General features: G+C 34.5%; 1 long non-coding RNA gene across 1 annotated transcript; it reads left to right on the forward strand.

The window, feature by feature from the left end:
* The first annotated feature begins 9,623 nt into the window (after positions 1 to 9,623).
* On the forward strand, positions 9,624 to 18,317 carry LOC142340175 (uncharacterized). The gene is made up of 3 exons (XR_012759060.1): positions 9,624 to 9,712; positions 14,274 to 14,295; positions 18,252 to 18,317. It is a non-coding gene; the product is annotated as an uncharacterized LOC142340175 (long non-coding RNA).
* Positions 18,318 to 26,377: the final 8,060 nt, after the last annotated feature.

Raw genomic sequence — 26,377 nt, forward strand, 5'->3', positions numbered from 1 at the left:
CACTAATACGTTTTCCATTGCGATTACACAACGTTTTTCACTGTTTCATTACCCACCTGGCGAAAATCGTAAATGGTCAACTTTGTCGACCTTCCAGTCCGTTTTAATCTTGTTCTATAGCTGAATGGCACTTCTACCGAGGTTGTAACATAGCTTAAAGACAAAAATCAAGGTCTGAATTTTTTTGCCGGAAATCAATTTTGCTCTCTGGCCTGAACAGAAAGTTTCATACCAACTTCACCGAAAATAAGGTATTTGGAATAATCGTCCCAAGAAAATTTATTAAATGATCGTTTTAATGGCTTATTCTGTTTATACGAAGCGTGAATTGGTTATTAAGCACTAAAAAAGGTGACAAAAAAGCCTCCAATGTCTTCCAGCTTATAATATAAAATGTATTTTTCGACTTTTTTTTCATTGAATGAGACGTTTCTGTGACTCCATTCATTTTAAAAACTTATTAGGTCCCAAGTACCCCAAAAACCCACTTTAAGTAGCCAATTGATAGTGATAGAGCACATACTTACTACAAAAAAGTCAATAATACGTTTTGCATTGCGATAATACAACGTTTTTCACTGTTTAACTACGCGCATGGTGAAAATCGTAGATGGTCAATTTTGTCGAACTTCCAAACGGTTGCAATCTTGGTCCATAGCAGAATTTCACTTCTACTGAGGCTATCGCAAAGTTTAAAAAAGAAAATCAAGGTCTTAATTTTTTTTGCCGGAAATTAATTTTGCTCTCGGGCCTAAACAGAAAGTTTCAAATCAACTTCACCAAAAATAAGATATTTGAATTACTCGTCCCAACAAAATTTTTTGAATGATCGTATTGATAATTTATTCTGTTCATACAAAGTATGATTTGATTATTAAGCACTAAAAAAGGTGACAAAAACGCCTCCAGTGCCTTCCAGCTTATGATATAAAATGTTTTGTTCGTTTTTTTTTCATTGAATGAGACGTTTCTGTGACTCCATTCATTTTGAAACCTTATTAGATAGCAAGTACCTCAAAAATCAACTGTAGGTAGCCAATTGATAGTGATAGAGCACATAGTTACTACAAAAAAGTCAATAATACGTTTTGCATTGCGATAATACAAAGTTTTTCAGTGATTAATTACTCGCATGGTGAAAATCGTAAATGGTCAATTTTGTCGAACTTCCAATCGATTGCAATCTTGTTCTATGGCAGAATGTCACTTCTACTGAGATTGTCACATAGCTTAAAGAAGAAAATCAAGGTCTTAATTTTCTTGCCGGAAAATAATTTTGCTCTCGGTCCTAAACAGAAAGTTTCATATCAACCTCACCAATAATAAGGTATTTGAATTACTCGTCTCAAAGCAATTTATTAAATGATCGTTTTAATGATTTATTCTGTTCATAAAAAGTGTGAATTGGTTATTAAGGACTAAAAAGGTGACAAAAAAGCCTCCAGTGCCATCCAGCTTATGATATAAAATGTTTTCTTCGACATTTTTTTTTCATTGAATGAGACGTTTCTGTGACTCCATTCATTTTAAAACCTTATTAGGTAGCAAATACCTCAAAAACCAACTGTAAATAGCCAATTGATAGTGATAGAGCACATAGTTACTACAACAAGTCAATAATACGTTTTGCATTGCGATAATACAACGTTTTTCACTGTATAATTACGCGCATATTGAAAATCGTAAATGGTCAATTTTGTCGAACTTCCAATCGGTTGCAATCTTGGTCTACGGCAGAATGTCACTTCTACTGAGGCTGTCACATAGCTTAAAGAAGAAAATCAAGGCCTTAATTTTCTCGCCGGAAATTAATTTTGCTCTCGGGCCCAAACAGAAAGTTTCATATCAACTTCACCAAAAATAAGGTATTTGAATTACTCGTCTCTACAACATTTTTTGAATGATCGTTTTAATTGTTTATTCTGTTCATACAAATTGTGATTTGGTTATAAAGCACTAAAAAAAGTGACAAAAACGCCTCCAGTGCCTTCCAGCTTATGATATAAAATGCTTTGTTCGTTTTTTTTCCATTGAATGAGACGTTTCTGTGACTCCATTCATTTTGAAACCTTATTAGATAGCAAGTATCTCGAAAATTAACTGTAGGTAGCCAATTGATAGTGATAGAGCACATAGTTACTACAAAAAAATCAATAATACGTTTTGCATTGCGATAATACAACGTTTTTCAGTGATTAATTACTCGCATGGTGAAAATCGTAAATGGTCAATTGTGTCGAACTTCCAATCGGTTGCAATCTTGTTCTATGGCAGAATGTTACTTCTACTGAGGCTGTCACATAGCTTAAAGAAGAAAATCAAGGCCTTAATTTTCTCGCCGGAAATTAATTTTGCTCTCGGGCCTGAACAAGAAGTTTCATATCAACTTCACCGTAAATAAGGTATTTGAATTACTCTACTCGAGAAATATTTTCAAATAATTGTTTCAGTGGTCTTCTCAAATATTAATAGCAACCATATTTGTTCACAGTTCTTAACACTCGGGTGCAGAACTAAAAAAATTCCATTGGAACCATAATTTTAACATAATTTTGCCTTTTAATTCACAGCTTTTAGTTAAACAATCAAAACAAAGTTTTTAAGTACGTTTTTATTCCGTTTCTCTTAGTTGCTTAATTTTTTCGATGTGTTCAGAAAACGCCTATCTTGTAAGATCTTGCAAGACATCTTGCAGGATAGCCAAGTTTCACAAGAAGGCTTACACACGCTTATCTTGTAAGATCTTACAAGATGTCTTACAAGATAAGCGTGCAGATGCAAGATCTTACAAGATAAGCGTGTGGTTGCAAGATCTTACAAGATAAGCGCTTTTTGCAAGATTCTTACAAGATCTTACAAGATAGGCGTGTAAGCTCGACTAGGGAAAGAAAATATTGAAGTGAAAAATGGTTGACATCAGTTAAATGACGGATCACAATTTTGCAATGAACTATATGCAAAACTAAAAAAATGCTTCCTGCAGAAGTGACAACTTTAAATTTGGAGTTGCAATGTTTGCCTAGAGATTAAGGTTTCATTGCTGATGCGATAAAAGAGTGTTGGTTGAGTAAAACTTCAAGTGACACTCGCGGAGACAGAAACAGCGAGACTTGTTGTTACTAAAAATGAAAGATAGCAGTGAAGTTTTCATCCAGACCAGAGTAAAACAACTGGATCAGTTGAACCGTAGAGAAAAGGTTGCAAAATTGCTTAGTTTAGTGACACTAAAGCGGGAAAAAATCTAAATGCAAGACCACTGAAGTACTATGAGCACTTTAGTTATATTCAATTGGAAAATGAATAACGAAAATCTTGTTATTATCAATTTAATTCCGTTTACAAACTGCTGTTAGATTGTTCTTTTGAACAGAGTACTGGAAATTTGCTTGCTTCCATGTTTATATCACCAGAAATGATTTTATGGAATTTTTTGAGAGTTAACATTATTCGTGGCCATCTAAATTGCAACAGCGTACAAAAGAGGAACATGGGAACTGGCAAAGTTAACAAAATAGCGCCTGCTTCATCAATTATTAAACTATTTTAAATTAATTTGGTCGATCTTTTCGGCAACAAAAATTTCTTCACTGTTCAGCGTAGCTGAAATTCAGAAGAATACAGTTGTGCTAAAGTGTAAGCTACTTTTTCAAACTTTTTGCCGTTATTTAGAAGCAAGTCTTTCAAACAGCTGAGAGTTCTTCGAAAATTCTTTAAATTTTGCAATTTGAGTTCCAAAGGGTTAAAAAAATTGTTTGGACGTCAATAGGTGGAATTTTTTCCTTGATCATTGAACAATATATAAGGAAAACTGGCGTGAACATATTTTGACGTCTGGTAGGAGGCTTGGATCGACGGAGGAAGAGATGTTGAAGTAACTGCCGACAAAGTTTTGCGGTTGCTTTTTAACTACAAACAGTGACCTTCCAAGTTGACTTTGGCAATCAACTCGAAAGAAGCAGAAATGAAAATGACAGAAAATATGTATCAGTCTATATACGATTGTGGAACAATCCAATCTTCGAAAAGCAATCTTATCATTCGATAGTTAGAGTGAAGGAGAAAAGTGGGACAATTTATTGTGCGAAAAACATGAAGATGCAGAACCCCTGTGAAGATCCAGAGCCCCCGTGAGGGTCTGCAGCCCCGCAAAATTCTGACAAAGTGATTGCTGAATCCGGTTTTGTTGCTTCAGGAATTGAACTGTAAGGTAAATGCGTCCTGTGGAATCTCTTATCATGAAAACTGTGGACCGAAGTGGAAGAGTTAGCATTTTGAGCTACAGTGTTGAACTGGAAATGTATCTGAAGACAAATATTTGGGGGGAGGTTATTGATCCGTTAAATCAACAAAGTGGCTTTCCTGGCCAGGGCAATGAAGCTTGTGAGGTAAGGAAGAGCTCATCCCAGTGAAAACAAACAATGGACAGAATATTGAGTCTTACGTTACCGATTAGCAAACTTTAAGTGAAATGGAGTCTGTATTTTCAGTTGTAACGGGGAAGCTAAACAATGAAAATTCAGAGGAGTTTGGGTTTGAGGATATTTTGGATAGAGAAGTCTTGGATGGAGAGGACATTGTTGTTAGCAATGCACTAAACAATGTAAATTTTTAAAAGTTTTAGCGGGGAAAAAATCAAAATGCAACAATGTGATTGCAATTAACAGCGAATTTACGAAAGGTGTCAAATCATTAGGAGCGATCCTTTGAGAGCTTGGAGTGTGATTGAATTGAGGACAAGAGATTTTGAAGAGAGGTTTTGGAGTGATTAAGAAATACCTGATACGACAGACCTTGTGCGGCCAGTCTCATTGTCGGCCATTTGGAGAAGTCATCATTTTTAAGACAGTAAAGCAAAATGTGGACGGAGTACTTTTGCACAGTTGAAAGAAAAGTTGGAGGAGTCGGTAAAAATGCCTTTTAACCAATAATGCCTTTTTTTTGTCGGCTGAAACATTGATAAGTTTCAGATAGTGCATGCCTAAAGCGTATATTAAAAACTTGATTCGAAAAAGACTACAGAAAAGTTTTTCACTGTGAACGAAGATCAATAGTCTTGAGATTGTAAAACTAATGATGTTGATTGGCCAGCTGGAACCATCAAACCAAATAAAGCTAAGAAAGTTTTATACAACAATCGGCTGAGATTTGGATATCCATTCAACCGCGGGAAAGTTTTAAAGTATAAGTACACGACTGCAAGACGAGAGGGACCTCGAAAGCTATTTCCAAACACTCTGATGGCCTGAAAAAGATTTGAATGTTTGATAGTCAATGGATTAATTATGAACTTAATCCTTTGGGATGAGCTTTTAAAACAATGGTTTGCAAAAAGGTTTTTTATTTTGATATAATGAAGTTAATATAAGGAACCTTTTTTGTCTTAATTATTAGTGGCTTCTCGAAAAGTTTTATGATCGCACCACAAAATCAATCCATAGTCCTATTCTTGGATGTTAGGGGAATTTATGTTATCACGGACAAATAAGGATCTGCTTTTTAATAATTAAACATTTTTTTGGTCAAAATCTGGTGCAGAGCGTTTATAGATTGTTTAATTTGTACTGCAGACTATGTGCCTCACTTAGCCAGGTAATTTGTAAGTTTTTTTAGGTTCTGATTGCCGATGTTGTAGTAGAACACCTGAATTGGAGTGTCAGGAAACTCATAATTAGAACACCATATTTACCACAATTACATCGCGGTTCAACAACTTTTGAGCCTTGCGTAAAAAACAATCAAGAGCTTCCACAAAGTCTTATAAAAACAAGCTTTCACAAAAAAAAACGCAAAATCCCCGTAGAACATTTTTCGAGATCAGATAAAACTGAGTGAATTGAATCCTTCAAAAAAAAGAATAATAAGACAAAGAGGAAACTGTGATAGCATAGTAGAATTAGTTTGACTTAAGGTAAATAAAGTGCGTTTTATTGTTTTTAACAATTACCGCCTCCAAAATAACTAAATGCCCTCATTGTTAATTTTTTTAAACCGAAGTTAACCACAATCCAATGAAAAGAATCCCTTATGGTCCTCTCGAATGTGCGTGTTTTTTAGGTCACTCCGACTGCAGACGCTTGAGTTAATAACACAAGAAGTGTGCTTTGAAGGTTTTGACATTATTAAGTGAAAATGGACCGCTAAGTTATTGAATAACGGTATAAACTAGGCACTATCGTACGCACACGTGGAGTGAGGGAACGGCCTATCATGGTGATGGTTTTGCATGTATACAAGTGGTTTTCCTTGAAGTAAGAAATTTCTGCTATATTATATTTTCTAAAAGTTGACGGCAGATTGACTTGAAAGTGGGTGAATTGAACAATTTCTATGTGAGGAACCCGAATTTCATGTCAGAATTGAGACACGAACAACACCCAAGGAACTACTACACGCCGTTGTTGTGGGATGCAAAAAGTGAATTTCTGATGGAGTATGGGTACAAGCTGCAGTATTTTCGCATGGTTAATTTGAGGTCTTTTCACTGGTGATATTTCTGATATCCGGTTGCGGCCCTCACTTTTGGTACTTCGTGACGACCCGAGTTCCAAAAAATTAGAAAAATTGCTCATTTGCGCAGCGGAAAGGCTCTTAAATGGTAGCCGAATCATAGCCGGAAACAATTGGTGATAGTAAAGGTAGCCAGCCTGTCATTTTAAGAGCTCGGAGCTTTCGGTTTTTGGGTACTCGCGACTTGTAAATCAGTTGAAATGCAAAAGACTTTTATTGGATATTGTTCATTGTTTGCAACTTATTGCTATGTATGACATTTCGAATTTTGCCAGGATGTGTGCGCAGTCATTACTCGTGAGAATTTTGAGTTAAAGCATTAATTTTTCCAGATTACTTCAACTATCAATGGATTTTTCGAGACGATCGTTTTTTATAAGTTGAACCCACTATTGGTTCTGGTGAACCTTGATTGGCCTGTGGGAGTACAATTTTGTGCTTTTAGGAAAAGTGGTCTTCCCGTAACTTTTCCGTACAGTGAAATAATTGAATTGGTTTTTAACCTAGAGTACAAATTTTTGTTATTTTCCAAATCAAATTTTGTTAGAAGATTTAAAATGGGGGCTTTTCACAGGAGCTGGTCACAGCCAATCGGTTTTGATAGCCGGAATGCAGCCATAGAAACGTTTCAAGTGGTTTTATAATGATTACCAAGAAAACAGTTATTAATATGTCTTGGGTATAATTTAATAAAATGAGGTGGGTTTGTTTACAGAGGAGTCCAATAGTAAACTACTTAAGATAAGATTGACAAAAAACAATGCCTGACAGCAATAGCAAGACGGATTACTTTATAGTAGAGATTCGTTTACAACAGTCAAATTAGCCCTCTTGTAGATTTTCATGATTTTGGATTACAAGTTGAGAAGATAACTTCAGAGATTTGTTTCCCTAGTATAATAGAGTGTTGCTTGAGTATAAACTGAATTGACCCCGTAGACAGAGAGAGAGAGAGAGGAACAGAGAGCGAGAGAGTTTTTGTGACTGAGGACACGATATACCGGAAAACTTTTGATCAAAACCTGAGCAAAACAAATTGAGAAGTTGAATCTTAGAGGAAATTCTGGAAACTCTTAGTTTAGTTAGAGTGAACTTCTGGAGAAATTACGGTTTTGTATGAAAAGTTGCAGTACTGCCAGAATTTTGTAATAAAAATTAAATTATATTTAAAAAAGAAACATTTTTGTTTTGAGTCATTCTAGGTTGCGAAAGCGTAAAAGAGGGGAAGAGGGGAACTAGCAAAGTAACAAGATACCAATCGTTTCACCAATTAGAGTAATTTGATTTCTCTCCGATGCAAAGTGCGGCGAAAAGTTCCATCACTGTACAGCCAAGCTGAATTTCAGAAGGCGACATGGACATGCCAGGCATAAATCCATGACTGCTAAGTTTCTTTTTACTTTTTATTTTGAAGATAAGTTGCATGCCGTATCACCAAAACACCAAAATTAAAGTCAAAGTCAATCTTTTTCACTGTTTAGCAATATACTAGTTTTAGTCAGCTATATCTTTAATACAATTTATTTGATTGAAGCACTACTTAGCGATTGTTGATTATGTCAAAGTGGTACCAGCTCTAAAAATTTTAAAATTGAAAATAACAATCTCAGCTAGCTAACGGCAAAAAAATGGTTTTGACAAGTTTAATAAAGATCTTTTACGGTTCTTAGCATTCATACGAAGATTAAGGAAGTCAATTTTGATAACAATTACATACAGAGAAATTTGAATGTATGATATGGAATCACTAGTATAATTATTAAATTTTTCCATACTTGGTTTCAAAAAGTGGCGTCAATTCACATACCAATTCTAAGGTCTTGCCAAAATTTTTGAGAACCCGGGTCGAGAAAAAAATGCAAAAATATGTAAGATAAGCGGTGAAAAGTTAGTTTTTTCACCGCAAATTTCGTACATAATTTGGCGGTGAAATGCAGTGAATGCGGTGAAATTATGTAAGTTCACCGCTAGACTAAGCGGTGATCTTACAAAATTTTACCACAATTCACCGCTAAAATATGTAATTTCACCGCCCTTAGAAGGGTCCGAACCTCTCACCTCCTGCATGTCATCCACCTCTTCTTCCACTGCGCCATCTCTCACTAAATTCTATTATTTTTTGTTTGAATATAAATCGAATTCACTCTACTTTCTGCAAAACATGCGCGGTGAATTTTTGTAAGATTTGCAATTTTTAGCGGTGAAATTACATATTTTAGCGGTGAAATGTGGTGAATTTTTGTAAGTTCACCGCTTACTCTATTGGTGAAATTACATAAATTCACCGCTTAGAAAAAGTGTCAAAAAGATGTAAGATTAAGGGGTAGTTTTAGTGGGAAGGCAAATCTAACAATTCCTCCCACACTCACCATTAATTTCACCGCATTCTTTGCTGATCTCAAACATCTTTAACAATTTTTTCTAAGCGGTGAATTTATGTAAGTTCACCACTAAGTTGAGCGGTGAATTTATGTAATTTCACCGCATTCACCGCTTATCTTACATAATTTGGACACTTTTTTTCGAAGCGGTGAATTTATGTAATTTCACCGCATTCACCGCCTGATTTATGTAATTTCACCGCATTCACCGCTTATCTTACAAAAATATCCGCATTAACCGCTTATCTTACAAAATTTTGCGTTGAATGGCGGTGACACCTCGACCCGGGAACTTTTATATTTTCCCGCCAAAAATTACCTCCCAAGAAGATTCAAAAAGATGTAAAACTATCCTCCTACTTATGCATCATTTTACCCCCCCCCCCCCCCCCCCTCCCCAGCCCCCAGCCCCCACCGTTGCATAAGTTTAAGCCCCCCCCCCCCCCCCAAAAAAAAAGAGCAATTTGCTAAAAATTTCCCCGATTGCACACTTATACATCATTTTGGGGTAAAAATTCGACAAGAGAACAATTAAAATTAAGTGAATTTGCCAAAAAATGTACCAGTTGATGCTTTTAATGTTGCAAGATAACTGTTCGCTTCCGACATCAACTAAGACTCTCATTTGAAATTTTTTTTCCGGCAAATGGCCCTTATTTTCAGATGACAGCTCGGGTCTCTGTGTGATTAACTCATATGCAGATATCAAGAGTTCCAGTGATCACCGCACCATCTACGGATACAAAAGAGAAGCGAGCTCGAACACGTGTCATATGCTTCTAAGCACCTGGGATCTATATCTTGACAATTCCTTTGAGACACCTGTCAACAAATTGCATCCAGCATTTTTGTACTTCAAAGAAGTTGTTAATTAGGGTTTAAGTTTTGTGTGTCGCTCAGGTTTGATCCGGGTGTGGCCTCCAGGCTGAGGTGCTCCTTAATGAAAAGAATACAAAAAAGCAGGGGGAAGAGGGTGTGACGAAAGAAACAATGATGCATGAAGCCAACATTAAGTAAGATCAAAAAATATATTTCAAATTGTATAAATAGTTATCCTTTTTTTGAATTTCAACTGGAGCAAACATTCTTAGAAGATATTGGGATATTGGGATGTTATTTCTCTAGGTTTGAAAGCCTGTGGAAAAAAACTAATTCTCTGAGATCAATTACCCAAAAATTGAAATTTCCTGATTAAACGTAGACGCTTTATAAGTTATTGCTAAATTGTGGCTCAATCATATTTCAGTTCTGTATATTTGGCATGCTTTCAGTTCACAAAATGATCAAAAATTTAACAGCGCAAGTAGAGCACCGAACTAATGGGGGACGGTACACAAAAATAGTCGGGTCTAGGCAAAAAAAAACCCACGGAAAAAAAACCCGCCTAACTTTTGATAGGAAATAAACCCCCACGGAAAATAACTCCATTTTAAAATTGAATTTCGGTCGTCATAATTTGTTCGGTTGAGATTGTTTCATGTCAAGTCCCACGGTCCGCTGAGCCATGGCCATGGCCCGCGAGGCATCGCCAAACGCGCTAAATGCGCAGCTCTTTAATAGTGAAGTGGGGGTTTATTTCCGTGGGGGTTTATTTCCCATCTAAAACGAAGTGGGGGTTTTTTCCGTGAGGGTTTTTTTTCCGCAAACAAGGTTGAATTATTAGCAAAGATGCATATAAATTGTTGTGTGTTCAATTTAAAAAAAAATAATCGGCAATTTTTCAAATGTTGTCAACTCGAGACTATTTCATTTTTGGATTTATGTTTCCGCTTTCTTCTCACTTTTCTGTCTAACTTCCAAACTATCAATCTCAACTCTCGTAAAATTAGCAAATAATAAAATTTGCTAATTGTAGAACTACAAACATCAGAAAAATCGAACAAAAAATTCTTTAAAATACTATTCAAGTTTCATCGAATTATATCCTAGAAGATCAATTATTTGTGAAATCAATCAAAGGACGGAATAATCGTAGTTGGAACATGAAAAAACTAAAAGGATCCAAACTGTTCAAAAATTTGAGGTTTAATTGAAGCCGGATCAGAACTGAGGAAAGGGTGCCGTTAGTAGTCAAAGTTGCCAAGATAATGAAATTAGCTGACTCTTCAACAACGACGGAACCTGAAAATTAATCGTGCTAACTCATGAATTGCCTCAAAAACATCGATTAGCCAAAAGTTATGAGAGCACAGAGTAAAGTAACATTAAGTGACCTGTAACCTTTCCAAATCCCATGCAACCTGCAAGCGGCATGTATACAATGAAGTTCAAGTTATTTTCGCAAAGAATACAATGTAAATTTTAAGATAGCGGCGAGTAATCTAGAAAAAAATCGACACGTTCTTCTAGAATGCGGAAACTTTGAGCTTCGCAATTTTTAACGTTAAATTGTTAGGTTCTCGATGTAAACAATAAAGATGACAAATAAACAAAGCTGACTAACTGAAAATTTTATTACTCTTTGAGCTCAATTTTGAAAAAATATTAATTGTATTGCAAAAATTAATAATATAGCAATATATCTTTTGCACAACAGGGAGAAATGTTCACAACCAGTTAAATACTTTTACAGACCACATTGTTAGATAGAGTTTTCCGTAATTGCACCAAAAAGTGGTATTGCCTCAACGATTACTATCTTTCCTGATGAGCATGAGGCATTTGCCCTTTCTTACAATCAGCCGGAGAAAAATTGAACGATTTCGTCTCCACAGTTGAGAAAATTTTATAAACATTAACGCTAGGTTGAAAATTACATCTGGAAAACTTTTCGATTAAAAAAAACCATTATTTCCAGTGATCTCATTTTTTTTTGTAAGTGGCACCTATTTATAGACCCAAATTGCAGAATTAATCCTTTAAAGTATAATGACCACTCCATCTATAAGTTTGTTCAGAAAGAAAATCAACCGTGTAAAGCTGTTTCATCTGTAGGAAGAATTTCTCCTGAAGATGTTTTCCTTAAGCAACGTGCGAGAGCCCAATTCGCACTTTTACAAAGCATAAATTCAAATGTGATTTTAGTTATCTGGTTCTTGTCTGATCTAACTAAATTACATGGTCAATGTCCAAATAGGTAAATTCCAAAATTTTTTTGTTTTGTGGAAACGAGTTATAAATTTTGGTCCCACATCTCACTTTTCATATATCATTTTCAAAGATGTACCATTGCCAAGCAAAACGCAGAAATAAGCTCGTAAGAAGGCCTAAAATTTGTAGCTGGAATTCATTAATAATTTTAACCTAATTCTAATTTTTGGAGTTGTAATTAGCCAAAAAATTTTTATTATCCATTACAAAATAGAAATTAAGTCCAAATTTCAAGACATAATTATTCTTGTAAAAAGCTATTGGTGATTGGAGAACCGATAATTTTCATTCTAATACGACATTAGCATTGGGAGAGACTTTTCTGAAATCGATCATCAATACCTTAACTTCCGTAACTAAAAACCGTAACCGTGTAAAAAATTTTCCACGCCATCAATTTTCCATCAAAAACACGCTTCTATAACCGTGGCAAATTTGAAACAAAAGTTCATCATTGTAACCAGTATCCACTGACAGTTCCCACTCTAAACCTAAAACTTGGAAAACTTTGTGAAAATAAATGATAAAAATGAGTATGCTTATATAGGTTCCTCAAGGTTCTGTTCTGGGTTCTGTATTGTTTATACTGTACTTTAATGACGTTGTGGACGCTTGTAAATTATGTTCTACGTATTTTTATGCCCACAACACCAGCCTCTTTTCCAAAAGAAGACCAACTTTTTAGGGTTTAAAAACTGAATTGCATTCAGTTTTATATTGGCTACATCAAAAAAAATTGGATTTAAACGATTCCAAAACATTTCGAATGAATTTTTTTGAAACTAAGTCAAACACAAACTACTAAAATTGCGCAGTTCAGAAGTGCAATATTTACAAATATCTAGCTGTAATTCTAAGCGCGAATGTAACATTAGAAACACACGTAGAATCCATTTGTTTAAAATTAAAGAATGATTGCAAAGCTAAGGGAAACTTGCAGTCGCAACACCCATTTGATGTCCTACAAAATTAAGATGGTACCAATTCTTTATTATGGACTTCTTATTTATGGTGGAACAACGTTAAACAAGCTTCGTTTACATAAGCTTCTCACATGTTGAGAATTGTCTTTAGAAAAAAAAACCAAGTAACTCCTGTTTTTATTCAGCCTTAAATCATATTTTGGGTTACATTCCCACAAAATGATGAACAAGATTTTGACCGCAAATCAAACTTTTTCCTAAAATACTCGCTCGAAAACTACTCGCAAAATACAAAAAATAACCTCAAAGAGAAATTCAACTCGGACATCTCTGTGTTATCGCGGTAGAATTTTGATAAATTTTCTACGGAAACAAAAAAACAACCTGACCTGGAAAAAGAAACCATGTCCTGTATAAAAAGTTAAAAAACTAGTCAATGCACTGCAATATAGCTTGATCATACAAAATGACACTCTAAAAAATTTGTCCTCAAATAAAATCAGGGCGCTTAATTAAGATAGGTTAGTATTTGCAAGCGTCCTTTCCTGATAAAACTCTGGATTTATATTTTTTAATAGTTGATTCTGCTGCTTCCAAAACTTCTTTGTGCCATATAAATATCAGGAAAAATTCAAATTCAAATTCAATTTTTATATAAATATTTTTGTATAGGTATTTTCTCGGCGAAGAATTAAGTAATTTAAAATTCGCCAGCAGACAACGGGTTTGAAATATGAACAGAAATTTTAAACCATTTAAATTCTCATTTTGCTTCTTTTGCATTGTCTCCAATGATTGAGCTCCGTTCTGTCATCACAGTTCAGTCGATTCCCGGGTCGAGGTTTTTGGGCAAATTTTTGTGAGAAATGCGGTGATTGCAGTGAATGCGTTGAAAATAAATATTTCACCACATTTCACCGCATTTCTTACAAAAATTCACCGCGAAATTCACCTCATTTCTTACAAATATTCACCGCATATGATTTCCAAAGTAACTCAATCTGATTTAAATTTACATGAAACTTCAAAGATGTTTGTGACAGTTGTCGCAATGGACTAAGCAGTTGAAGGCATGCCGGAGGTCAGAGTTACGAACCCGTGTATGGGCGATTCTTTTTTTATAAGAAAACTGAGAACACGGTGAAGAAAAATAATTCACCGCATTCACCGCAAAAAGATGCAACAAATACGCGGTGAAATTTTTTTTTCACCGCATTTCGCCGCATTTCTTACGAAAATTCAACGCCAAACCTCGACCCGGATTAGTTCAGAAGATTCCACCAGAATAGAAAGCTTCAGTTGATTTCAAATCAAGTTCATGTTATTCTATTATATGATTAGAAAATATTCGGATGCACTTTGATATGATGAGGCAAACTTCATGTGCATATTTGGTGAGTATAATCACAGAGACGATTCGCAGATTAACTTAAGCAATGATTGGTCGCCTTTCAACGTGATAGTATTTTTCATTTTTCATTTTACACTGTGCACTGCCTGAAAAGCGGCCACATTGCTTATATGAAGCTTTTCCGTCAGTTCAATTATTTTAAACAGTAAGGAACCAGGCTTAGACTTTGACAGGCGAAAAGACTATTTGCAAGATTTAAAAAAGTGGTAAGTGAAAACTTACTTCACCAAAACTGCCTAAGAAAAAACGTTTGCTAAAACCACCCGGGCCGAGGTCTCAACGCTAAAAAACGCAAAATTATATAAGATTGGCGTTGAATGCGTTGAATTTATGTAAGATCAACGCTCGAGCGTAGATCTTACATGAAATCAACGCATTCAACGCCAATCTTACATATTTTGGGTTGAATTTAGCGTAGAGCTTACATATTTTGCATTGAATTTAGCGTAGATCTTACATATTTTGCGTTGAATTTTGCGTAGATCTTACACAAATTCAACGCATTCAACGAATATCTTACATATTTTGCGTTGAATTTAGCGTAGATCTTACATATTTTGCATTGAATTTAGCGTAGACCCAACATAAATTCAACACATTCAACGAATATCTTACAAAATTTGTGTTGAATTTAGCGTAGGTCTTACGTATTTAGCGTTGAATTTAGCATAAATCTTACATATTTTGCGTTGAATTTAGCGTAGATCTTATGTATTTTGCGTTGAATTTAGCGTTGACACTACATAATTTTGCTTTTTGATTTTTTTTGGGGGGGCATACGCGGGGGGAGGGGGAGAAGTGGGGTAAGTCTGTAGGGGGGCGCAGTCATTGGGAGTACGTGCGGGAGGGGGTACGAGGGGGGTGAGGCGGGGGGGGGGGAGTACTTGTGGTGCTGAAGGATGGGATACGTGGGGGGTACGTGAGGGGGGGGGGGGTTCGAGGGGGTCTGTGTGGGGTTGGGGGGATACGTCGCGGGGGATGGGAGTTGGGTGGTCAATTGGGAGGTAGGTTGGGGTACGTGTGGTGAGGGGGGGGGGGGGTGGGGGTGGGTACTTGGGAGTAGGGGGGCAGTTTTTTGGAGATTTTTTTCAAAAAATCAGAAACCGGTCGCGTGCAAGAAAAACTGGAAAGAGTTGAAAAGACATCAAACAAGAGCAAAAATTAATCAAAAATCGAATAGGATCTAAGCTGAATTCAACGCAGAATTTTGTAAGATCTACCCTTAGAAACGCTAAAATTATGTGAAACGTGATGTTACAGTCCCATTTGTTGAGTGCGGATCCTATGCAAATTCAGCCGCTGTGGCACAGTGGTAGAAGAGGGGACAAGTAAGCAGCAGGTCAGTGGTTCGAGTCCCATACCAAGAGTTTTGCGCGCTGAATTTTTTTTGTGTAAAATCAACGCTAAATTCAACGCAAAATATGTTAGATCTAGGCTAATTTCAACGCAAAATATGTAAGATCTACGCTAATTTCAACGCATTCGACGCAAAATTATGTAAGAAAATTTCGGCAAATTTTCCGACTTGTCAACGCTATTTCCGCTGATCTTACATAAATTTTGCAATATTCCTCGGTCCGGGCATCAAAAATTTATTCAAAACTGTTATTTTCTTTAATGGAGGTCTAAATCAGAGGAACATAAACTGCATATGAGGTCAAAATGATAACAGCTAAATGTGACACACTCCAAGTTGCTGACTAGCCAATCGCATGTGCCGAACTGGCATCCTATTCGTCGAATAAGAGAAGAATACTCGAGTTAATTGAAGTCGGTTTCTCATTAAGGTCATTCGAAGAAGAAAAAAACCAGAAAACTTCAATTCAAATTTTGAAAATCAACCGAAAACACTTTTTGTCGATCAAGGAGATAGAGCAGAACTTTTGAGCGAAAACAACTCTAGTCCAAAACTCTTGTTAAATTCGCAAATATTTGAACATTTTTGCTCAACAATAGCAAGTTTGTAAATCTTTGCAAATTTCTTCTTCAAAACGTCAAATTTGAAAAAATTTGCAGAAAAAAGTCAAGCTAGCTCCGGTCCAGTTTTGTCGGAAATAGAAATGTTGATCCTTTTCTGAGCTACGACTCAGAGATTTCTAAAGTCAAGTTAGATACAGGTAAAATACACACTAATAGAGATATGTGTAAAATTATTCGGCCTAGATGACCAACTTTTATTTATACGAAGCAAAAAAAAAATAAAGCAATTGGCAAACATTTGCAAAAATATTGAATTATTTCACAAAGTTATCAACATTACGCCGCAGAGGTATACCCAAACCGTCAGGGGCTAATTTGCTCAATCTCTGTATCTCTTTTCCATTTTTCCTGTGTTAATACATCGAAAATGAAGCGATGTTGCAAATAATAGATATTTAAGCAAAAACAGGTAAAATTCAAGTGAATTGATCAAGCCGTGTTCGTGAATCGTCCCAATTTTAACAGCGAAATTGAGATAAAAGTTATGTATTCTATTTTTCGCGCGGTATCAATCACGAATCCGCTCGAATCTTGTATCTGTTTTCCCACGCAACGTAACTACATTTTGCTCTATAATCCGCAATTATGCCTAATTCAATGCGCGTTTCTGAGTAAGTAAAGGTGTTTATTAAAACATTATTAATTGATATCCTTTTGTACTCCTCTCTTACAAGTAATAAAAAATTCAAAAGTTCTAATCCGTCCTTCAAAAAAACGTGTTAGTTTCATATCCTCTGATTCTTAAAATAACCGTCAAGAGACATGATAACCGTCAAGCCACGGAGTTTGAGTAAATATCCCTTATAAACTTATAAACCTGCCACGTTCAAAATCGATTTAAGGTAAGTGTTTTAAATTTTCAGGCAACAATCCTAAACTAAAAGGGAATAATTGCCAAGAACTTTTCATCCGCGCGCATGATTGAACACGTTTGGGTAAAAAGAGCCAAAAAGTGAGTCAGGGTGTATACATTTCTTACTACTATAGTTAAAGAATAAAAGTGAACAAACACACGCAAACAGAAACACATACATACGAACATCTGCGCAAGCAAACACAAAAACACGTTACACATCCAAATACACACACACGTAAAAACACACGAGATTCTTTGAAGCACAAAAAAATCGGCCATGCCCACATTGAAATCGTCAAAAGCTTTTTTTGAGCGAGGAACTTTTCAGAAAAAAAAATCAGTTTTTTATGGCTCTTGGACGTACACCATATATGCCACAAAATAGATTCAGCCAGTGAAAATTAGATAAAGCTAGTGCAATGTATAGTGCTGTCACTCAAGTTAAATTTTAATTAGTTTGTCTTTAAAGCTGTTTGTGTTTATTATATGCATTTAAATCACTTTAAAGCGGTAAAAGTTTCAATAAAATTTTGATTAAAGTGCTTATTAGAAAGTATTAAATCATTTTTCTATAATGATAAAGCGCTCAGTTTTGGATTAGAGATACTATTGATTGCAAAAAATGGATACCTAAAAAAAGTTGAAACGAGCTACAATACTTGTCACCTATTTTACAGTTTTAAAGTATCTCTATTTCGCAAATGGCGTAATACTTTTTGCGAGATGCAAAGCTTGTCCATTAATTTCGTTCAATCTTTGTATCTATATTTCGCGCGATTTGTACTAAGGCGAAAATTTTGGGTTTATATCTCATGGTCGTAATGAAATAAGTTTTTTAAAAAATTTCAAAGTTTAGCCTTAATTTTGAGCTAGAGAATGTTAGACTGGGCACAACCGAAAAAAAATCTCTGGTTGAAGTAAGGGGGTTTGGTTTGAATAAAACGGCATTGCAATCGTATCATATTCTTCAGAAATTTCAATGCACTCATTGTTTGTTTAAAAATGAGAAGATGCTGCACAAGAAGCACTCTAAATCGGACTCAATTTAATTAAGCAAAGAAGATTTATTACGCCACGAAATACATAATAATAAATAATTTCAGATTCGCCACCCTCGCTCTGAATCAATGAGATTTGATTGCCCTCACGGAAGTGGAAGAAAATGTAAAGCCATGAACTGGAAAGTGTCAACCCGAGTGAAAATTTGTAGAGTGATTATATTAATCTAATAAAGTATGATTAATTAGTTTCTTTTCAGCAATTAATTTCTATTCAGCTCCTCTTTCAAAAACAACAGTTAGCCAAATCAATTAAAATGTAGAAATATGAAACTGGGCAGAGGAATGATTTGCGGTTGAAAGGAGAATAAGCCGTATTTTATATATTTACAAATATAGCAGGTGTTCACTTCGGCTAGAGATTGTTACAAGTACCGATAAAAATAAATTTGCTGATGATATCAAAGCAAAGCTGCTTCCAAGATAGAAAGACCATTTTGATATCCCGAAACTGAAAAAACAAGATCAAAAAGAAATTCAAGCTCAAGAAGACCAAAACTGTAGACCAACATATATCTATGGAGACTCAAGAAGACCAACATATATCTATGAGTTTACAAAAAAAATGATTTTTAGAGAAATCTCTTCAGAAAATTTTTTGCAAGCGTTATAAATAAGCTAGAGATCCCAGGTTGAGGTCCATACCAAAATGGCTTCTGATCAGAGCGTCCCAGACAAAGCGACCTCTGATCAGACCAACCCAGACTGAAGTGTCCTCTGATTAGACTATCGTGCGCTCGAAGCTCCGTGTGCGCTTAAATTGCGCTCGAAAACCTCCTCTGATCAGACTATTGTGCGCTCGAAAGTCATACCCTGATCAGACTATTGTGCACTAGAATCCACCTCTGATCAGACTGAAGTGCGCTTGAAATAGCCTCTGATAAGACTAAAGTGCGTTCGAAATAGTCTGATCAGAGAATGATTTTGATCATGGACAAATCTCTCAATATCGTTTTAATATATTCATTTCATGAAAATTGATGTTATCAATCTTATATTCAACTAATGAAAAGCCAATCATAAAAGTATTGCTAATGAGAATAAAACGAAAAAATGCTTAAAAAATTGATTATGCCATTTATTTATGCTTTTAACTGAATAAATGCACTTTGACACCTTTGCATAAAAATGTTGATCTACTTTGATTCAAAATCTTTTCTTGAAGGGACAGGCAGTTGTTATCAGATGAACCCATTGGTTCAGATCAAATCCATCAAATTTTCAGATGGAGTTATGATCAGAATGCTGTTTTATTATTAACTCTTACTAGAGACAACAAAAGTCAATAGGAAAAAAATCGCTCGACTCGTTTTTGGTCAGACTAGTGTTCGCTCCAATCGGCCTCTGATCAGACTAGTGTGCGCTTGAGAGTGCCTCTGTTCAGACCGTCCCAGACCAAAGTGGCCACTGATCAGGCAAGTTGCAGATCATTGTCCAGACAAAAGTGCGCTCGAAGCCTTTTCCAGACCATGTAATTCGAGCGCACCGAGAACATTAGTGCGCTCGAAGATGGTCTGATCAGAGCTCAATTCAGTGTGGCCACCTCGACTTGAGATAATTTCTTTGGCACTATCAGTGAAAAAGTATTGTTAATACATGTTGAAAAGGGTTTTGTTATTTCCAAGCCTCTACAACTTTCCAATTGTAACAAGAATGCTCGTTAATGTGCGTTCGCACATGATGTTCCGAAACGAGCTCATCTACATTTTTGACTTAATTTTCAACCTAACGATGAGATAGATAAAAATTGATGTTTGAGTTTAAAAAAATCGTTTCACAAACGAAATACTAATTGAATTATATAACATCATGCGTCATCACAGCGCTCACAAGATCTGCCATTCGAAAGACTAAGAGAAAAAAAAATGACAAATTAAGAAAAAACATAAGTTTTATTAGCAATTGTGCGAAAAGAAGAGAAAAAGAAACACAATTACTGACCACTCACAAAAATTATATGAAAACGCATATTGTTAAAAAAACACCAGTTACCACATGATAATATTGGAAAATTGGTTTTTGAATCAAAAGAAAATGGATGGAACCTCTCAGTGATCCGAATAATTTACAAGTTGAGGAAAAGAACAAAAACTAGAAATATGAAAAAGTCTTTGAAAACGAACAATATCATAAACTTTAATATTATTTGCTATAGACTGACTGCATTGAGTAACATCTTTCATTCAATCCTTAATTAGAGGCCTATGAGACAAGTCAGCTTTTTACGACTACTTGAGGAATTAAAAAAAGGGGCAAAAACAGACAACTCAGAAAAAATTGAGCGAGAAAAGATTCGAACCCAAAAAAAGAGAGATTTTTGGCTGCAATTTTTCTAATTTCATATAAATTTTAAAGAGCAATGGGGTTGTTTTTTTCTCAAAAAAACGTCTTCAATAAGTATTAACAAATATATAGAAAAAACCACTAAATTTTTGAGAAAACCAGTTACATCAACATAAGTTGTACCTCAATGAAAAGACAATCATGTCTGGCAATCATAGGGCAACAACGGGACATCACAATAAGTCTTATGATTATGAAAACAACAACAAATACTTGCAAAATAAAAAACTCATTAGAAAAGTGCGAGAAATAAGTGTCAAATCCATTGAAACCATAAGCGTTTCTATGAAAACGTTATCTATAATCCATTGAAAGTCTTATCTTAGCCGATGGGAATAATCAATGTTGGAATAATCAGATAAAATTTCAAAGGGAACGAAAACTACAAAAAATATCCAAAGTTTTGTTGAAATTGTGAACCGTTGTTGCATTGAAGTCATAAAACCAATAGTTAGTATTTAAAAACTTTACCAGTTTAAATTTGGTTGCAATAAAGAGTAGGGGGTCCTGTTTTCAATTAGGTTACTGTATAGTTCAGGGAAATAAGTTTAATAAAGTTTATTGTTCAAAACAAATTTAACTCTTTCTAGTAAAATTCTTAACAGCCATTAAAATCAATAGCTCTCAGCGGGAGTCAATAAATACGCAAAGTAATTCCTCGATTAGAAAATATGTTTTTCATTCTTAGGTCATCAATAAGATATCACAATAAGTCTTATGATTATGAAAAAAAAACAAAAGCAGGCAAAAACTAAAAAATCAGTAGAAAAGTGCCCGAAATTGTCGAAGCCATTTAAATAATAGATTTTTTCTGAAGATCAATTGAAAGCCTTCTCTAAGTAACTGGGAACTATCACTATTAGGATACTGTGATAAAATTTGAAAAGTAACCAAAAATACAAAAAATATCCAAAAAGTAGAAAATTATGAATACTGGTGGCATCGAAGTCATAAAACCAATAGTTAGAAGATAAAACAATTAACCAGAATCATTTTAGATGCAGTTGAAAACAGGGAGGTATTGTCATTGTTGAGACTGACTTATAGTTCACGAAAGAGAGTTTAAGGTTGGTTGATGTCCAAAAAATTTCCAAAAAATTTTTTTAAAGTCTTAACAGCCATTAAATTTAAGAGTTTCCAACAAAAATTCAGTAATAAAAAATCAGCAGAAATGCAAGAAGGAAGTGTCGAAGCCAATCAAACCTTAATCGTGGCGCTTAAAACTTTTTCCATGATTCATTGGACAATTTTTCTAAGCTAATGGGAACTATCTTTAATAGGATAGTGAGATCAGATTTCAAAAGGAACCAAAATTACAAAAAAATAGATTTCTTTTTTGAAATTATGAAAACACGTGTTATCGAAGTCATCAATCCCACATTTATTAAATAAAGCCACTTAACTGTTTAATTGTTGGTGGCAGACGAAAATGAGGGTGGTCCTACAATTACTGAGACCGACTTACTGTTCATGAAAATAAGTGTTTTATCGGTTAAAACTCAAAACAAATTTCGAAAAATTGTTTTTTAAAGTCTTGGCGACCATAAGCTGTCCACTCAAAGCACTATATGAGTTTACCTTATGCGCATTAAGAAGCCTATTGGACTTTTAGTTCGCGAGTCTAAACCATTGGATTCGCTAAACTTAGTAAAATCTCAAAAAAATCAAAAATTTAACTAAAAATTTCGAAAACTCAGTTTCCAAGACAAAAAACATGAGTGATTCCTTTAAACGAATATATTGTTCATTGGGCATCAGTTGACAGTAAATGAAGTTTGCCATTAACGGAACCTTGATATGACAAGAAACTAGTCTCTAAGTGACTAGAAAACAATAACAATTAGGAAAATTTTTCTAAAAAAAAACAGCTCTCAAAATGAATTCAACTCTTTTTTGCTGGTAAACGTCCTCAGGAGACCAGAACTAGATTTTTTTATCGGTCTATTGGTGGCACAAAATTGTTTCATGTTGTAGTGTGAAATAAATTTTTGAAATAATTTTTTTATAGAAAGACCTTACTTTGAACAAAAATTTCGCTAATATTGAACAAAATCATGCACATATCACGTATTCACACAAAACTTAAAACCTCCAGAACTCCTCGAAAAAAAAATGAAAATCAAAAACTTTTTTTAATTTCAAATTCTACGTTGGACGAGCTTTTAAATGATACCACTCACATTTCTGTACGAAGAATATATCGATCGGCCAAAATTGTCTGAACAAAAAAACCCATTTGAGTATATAGTTCCTCCCCCCACAAGTGGGGTCGAAACAAAAACTTTTTGCCTGTAATAAGACGTGAGAATATTTTCTTGGATTAAAATTTTCAGAAAACTATGTTTAGACCCAAAATTTTCAATGAGAGGCCGTGTAATAGTTATAAGTGAGGTTTCAGATGAGAACTGCTGTGTACTAAAAAGTTTTACAGTTAAATGTAGCTAAAACCCTCTGTCAACGCTCTGTTGTATGTACAATTTTATATTTACTGCTTTTGCTCCGCATTCTATATCGACTTTTGCAATTTATTCCTGTTTTGAATCTAAAACATCTTACCTTAGACCTGACTGCTTAGTCAAGGACTTTTGAGTTAATACTGAAACTTTGAAATCATAAGATAGGTAATTTCAGCTTTCTTTTTCTCTGCAAGACAAGTTTAAATGACAAAAATTCTCATAAATAAAATAAGCTTCATTAATTTTTTTATTCAACCGAAATAGGAAAGTAACACATACGAAAGTAACATATACGGAAGTAACACATAATTGAACTTTGAGGATTTAGATCTTTTGCTAAAACCCCTTTCATTTTAAACTATTCGAGTAGAAATGTGCGAACGGTTCATTTTGCGTTGTTTTGTTATTTTTTCCATGGATCATGAGTTCGCCCGTAGAAAAAAAAGTTTCGACAAATTGACATGTGACTGGCATGAGGTTAATAAAGCTATACTACTTTTTCAAAGAAAGAGTATTTATGCTGTTGAACGAATACAAGTTCTCTGACACGATTCGGTTTGCTAAGACACAGTATAAGCAATTAATAACATTAAAATATTTAATTGCTACATCTTTCTGAAAAAAAATTAAAAGGGGCCTTTTTTAAAATGCTATTGTTTTAAAAAGAGTTTATTTTTTAGGTTGTTCTGCATTTCTGTCATTTTACTGCAAGCCGCACTCACTGTATTGTTGATCGCGGAGTTTTGTTTAATTACTTGTTGCTATTCATCAGGCGCTGATGTTGCTGGAAATCTCTGATGTGAATATCAAGGGGTTTTGAAGTTTTTGAGCACACATTTTTTTTTTCATTTTGTTACATATTTTCCCTTCTTCTTCTTTATCCAAAATGTTTTTGCAAAATTTTGTTCATAGATCAGTCGAATATCGAGCAAATTAAATTTAAAAAAATTAGGTAAAAGTTTTGATTTGTGTGAAGTAGTGAAAACGGTATTATCTTCAATTATTGTTTTTGTTATTAAAAAAGGGGGTAGTTTTTACCATTTTTTGCTATTATTTTCTCAGCTTGATATTTTTGCCATAAACAAATCTTACTTCAAAAATTTACACGATAAGTATTTTTGTCAATTTTAAACCACCTTTTAACAAATTATATTTTATCGTTTGTTAAAGCGTCTGTTTATATATCCTCTATTTATCTGCTTGAGAGTTTGTATTTAATAATTTTCCAGTTGGCAACTGAGCTGTGTCTTTTCTTTAAAAAATATTTTTTTGCTTTAAAAAATGAAATATTGTTTGGTTATTGAGAAAAGGTCTGTTCTCTGTCCTTATTTTTATAACTCAATGACTTTGGATTGCCACAGGTAGCATTAATTGTCTAATTTTGAGTCTCATTTAGGACAAAACTCATTTGAGTTACAAAGAAAACTGTTTTGTTTAGGAAGGAGTTACCATTCAGTCAATGAAATTCTTGATGACTTAGAAACCACTTGATTTCAAAAAAGAGACCAAATTTCATTCTTTCTTTAACTGCATCTTTAAGCACATTTTTGACAGGTCTTATGTTGTCTATTTTTTCTTTTGTAATACTTCATTTTCGTCTAAATGTTATAATTATCCTGAGATCTTTTTGTTTCCGATCAAAATAAGTGACATGTTTAGTTTTGCCTACTCTTTTTGTTTCATTCTCTGTTTTCTTCCTCGTCGAACTCCATGAAGGAAAGATTCCGTTAAAATTGCACGGGCGCCAAAGTTATGAATGACATCTAGCTATTGAATTTGAAGAGGTCGTCAGATTTGAAGTTAAAAAAAATTCTCTAGGTTTGTTTTTTTATGTAAAGCTGCAATGGTACTCAGATACTACTCAAGCAAAAAGGAGGGAAATAAACTTTTGTACCAAAAGCTATGTACACCTGAAGATGTTTTTAAAAATCAATATAAACATCAAATAATATAACATTTTGAGCTCAGATTTATTACACGTCGATTCATAAAAATAACGCGTCATTACACCTTTGACTTTTGTAACGTCTAATAGACGGTTTTTATGGTTTTCAAACATTTTTCTCACGACGCCATAGTCAATTTTATTCACAATTTAATACACTTCTTCTAAATTTTTCCGAAAAAACTGTCTGTTTTTGTAATCGTTGCTTCCAAATCGCCCACAAACTTTCAAAAGGATTCCGATCTGGACTGTAAGCTTGCCATTCTAGTACCTTTCACTCGTGTTCTAGGAAAAAATTGCCGTTAATCTTCGACTTATGCACAAGAGCATTATCTTGTTAAACGTTATTGTCCAGGAAATTTTTTCCTCCTAAATTTTCAAAATTTCCACATAAACGATAGCGTTTAGCTTGTTTGGACAGTTACCAAGCATTTTCTGTCAATCTGATTGTTTTGCACCCCAAAACATAAATGCTCGTTTCTCCAAAAACATTTTTTTTGTATTTTCTTAAGAGATCTCGTTTCTTTTCATCAGAAAAGTCTAATAATTCCGTCTGTGGAGATGCTCAACCGTGTTTAATCAGTAGAAACAACATTCTGTCACACGGAGAGAGGCTATTTGAGCATATTGATACACCATTTTGATCGAAAAAACTTGTTTTTGCTTCTTAAAACTGACTTTTTCCCCGCATTTCGTTAAAAAACGCCATAATTTTTGGGAATTCGTCTAGTTGTACCTCTAGAAATTGTATCATGGCAAGAGAAAGCGTTATGAGCCGCTCTAATTCGCTCCAGGGAGGTTTTGGGTTCTTTCAAAATATCGGTTATTAACTTTTTATCTGATTTTTTTACGGCTCGAAACATATTTTTCAAGTAACCTTTGTATACATACTGTCTACTGGATCTTGATTTCAAGTTGAGTTGCTTTTGTATTTTAGACTATAAAAGTCTGAGATCTCGTAGCGTAATAATTTGAGAAACTGTGAACAAACAAAGCGATTTAACCATCTTTTCTATTTAAGCTGAGAATATAAGAATGAAATTTCTCTTAAGACTTCTTAATTTCACACTTTATTTTCACGAATTAGCATGAATCATGCCTTAAAGGCAGAAAACATGCTGTACGTAGCTTCTTGGTACCACAGTGTATGTGCACAAGTGGTTTTACTTGTTCACTCTATTATGGCCGACTGATATATTTGGTATTTCGATTTTTTTACTGTTTTTCCTAATAAAGTCACAATGAATGTTCAGTAGCGCTACCTTTAATGCTCTAGCTCATTTAGCCGAAACCATTAAAGGGAGTAATTTTTCACAATGAAAAATTATATTTAGTTATTGGAGTGTTCGTTTTTCATTCTTTCCCTTTTATTGCCATTTTGTCCTGTTTGGTGTCTCATTGTTTAGTTCAAAATAGTGGCAGATCCT

Source organism: Convolutriloba macropyga, chromosome 5 (genome assembly GCF_964194025.1).
Source record: "Convolutriloba macropyga chromosome 5, txConMacr16.3, whole genome shotgun sequence".
NCBI lineage: Eukaryota > Metazoa > Xenacoelomorpha > Acoela > Convolutidae > Convolutriloba > Convolutriloba macropyga.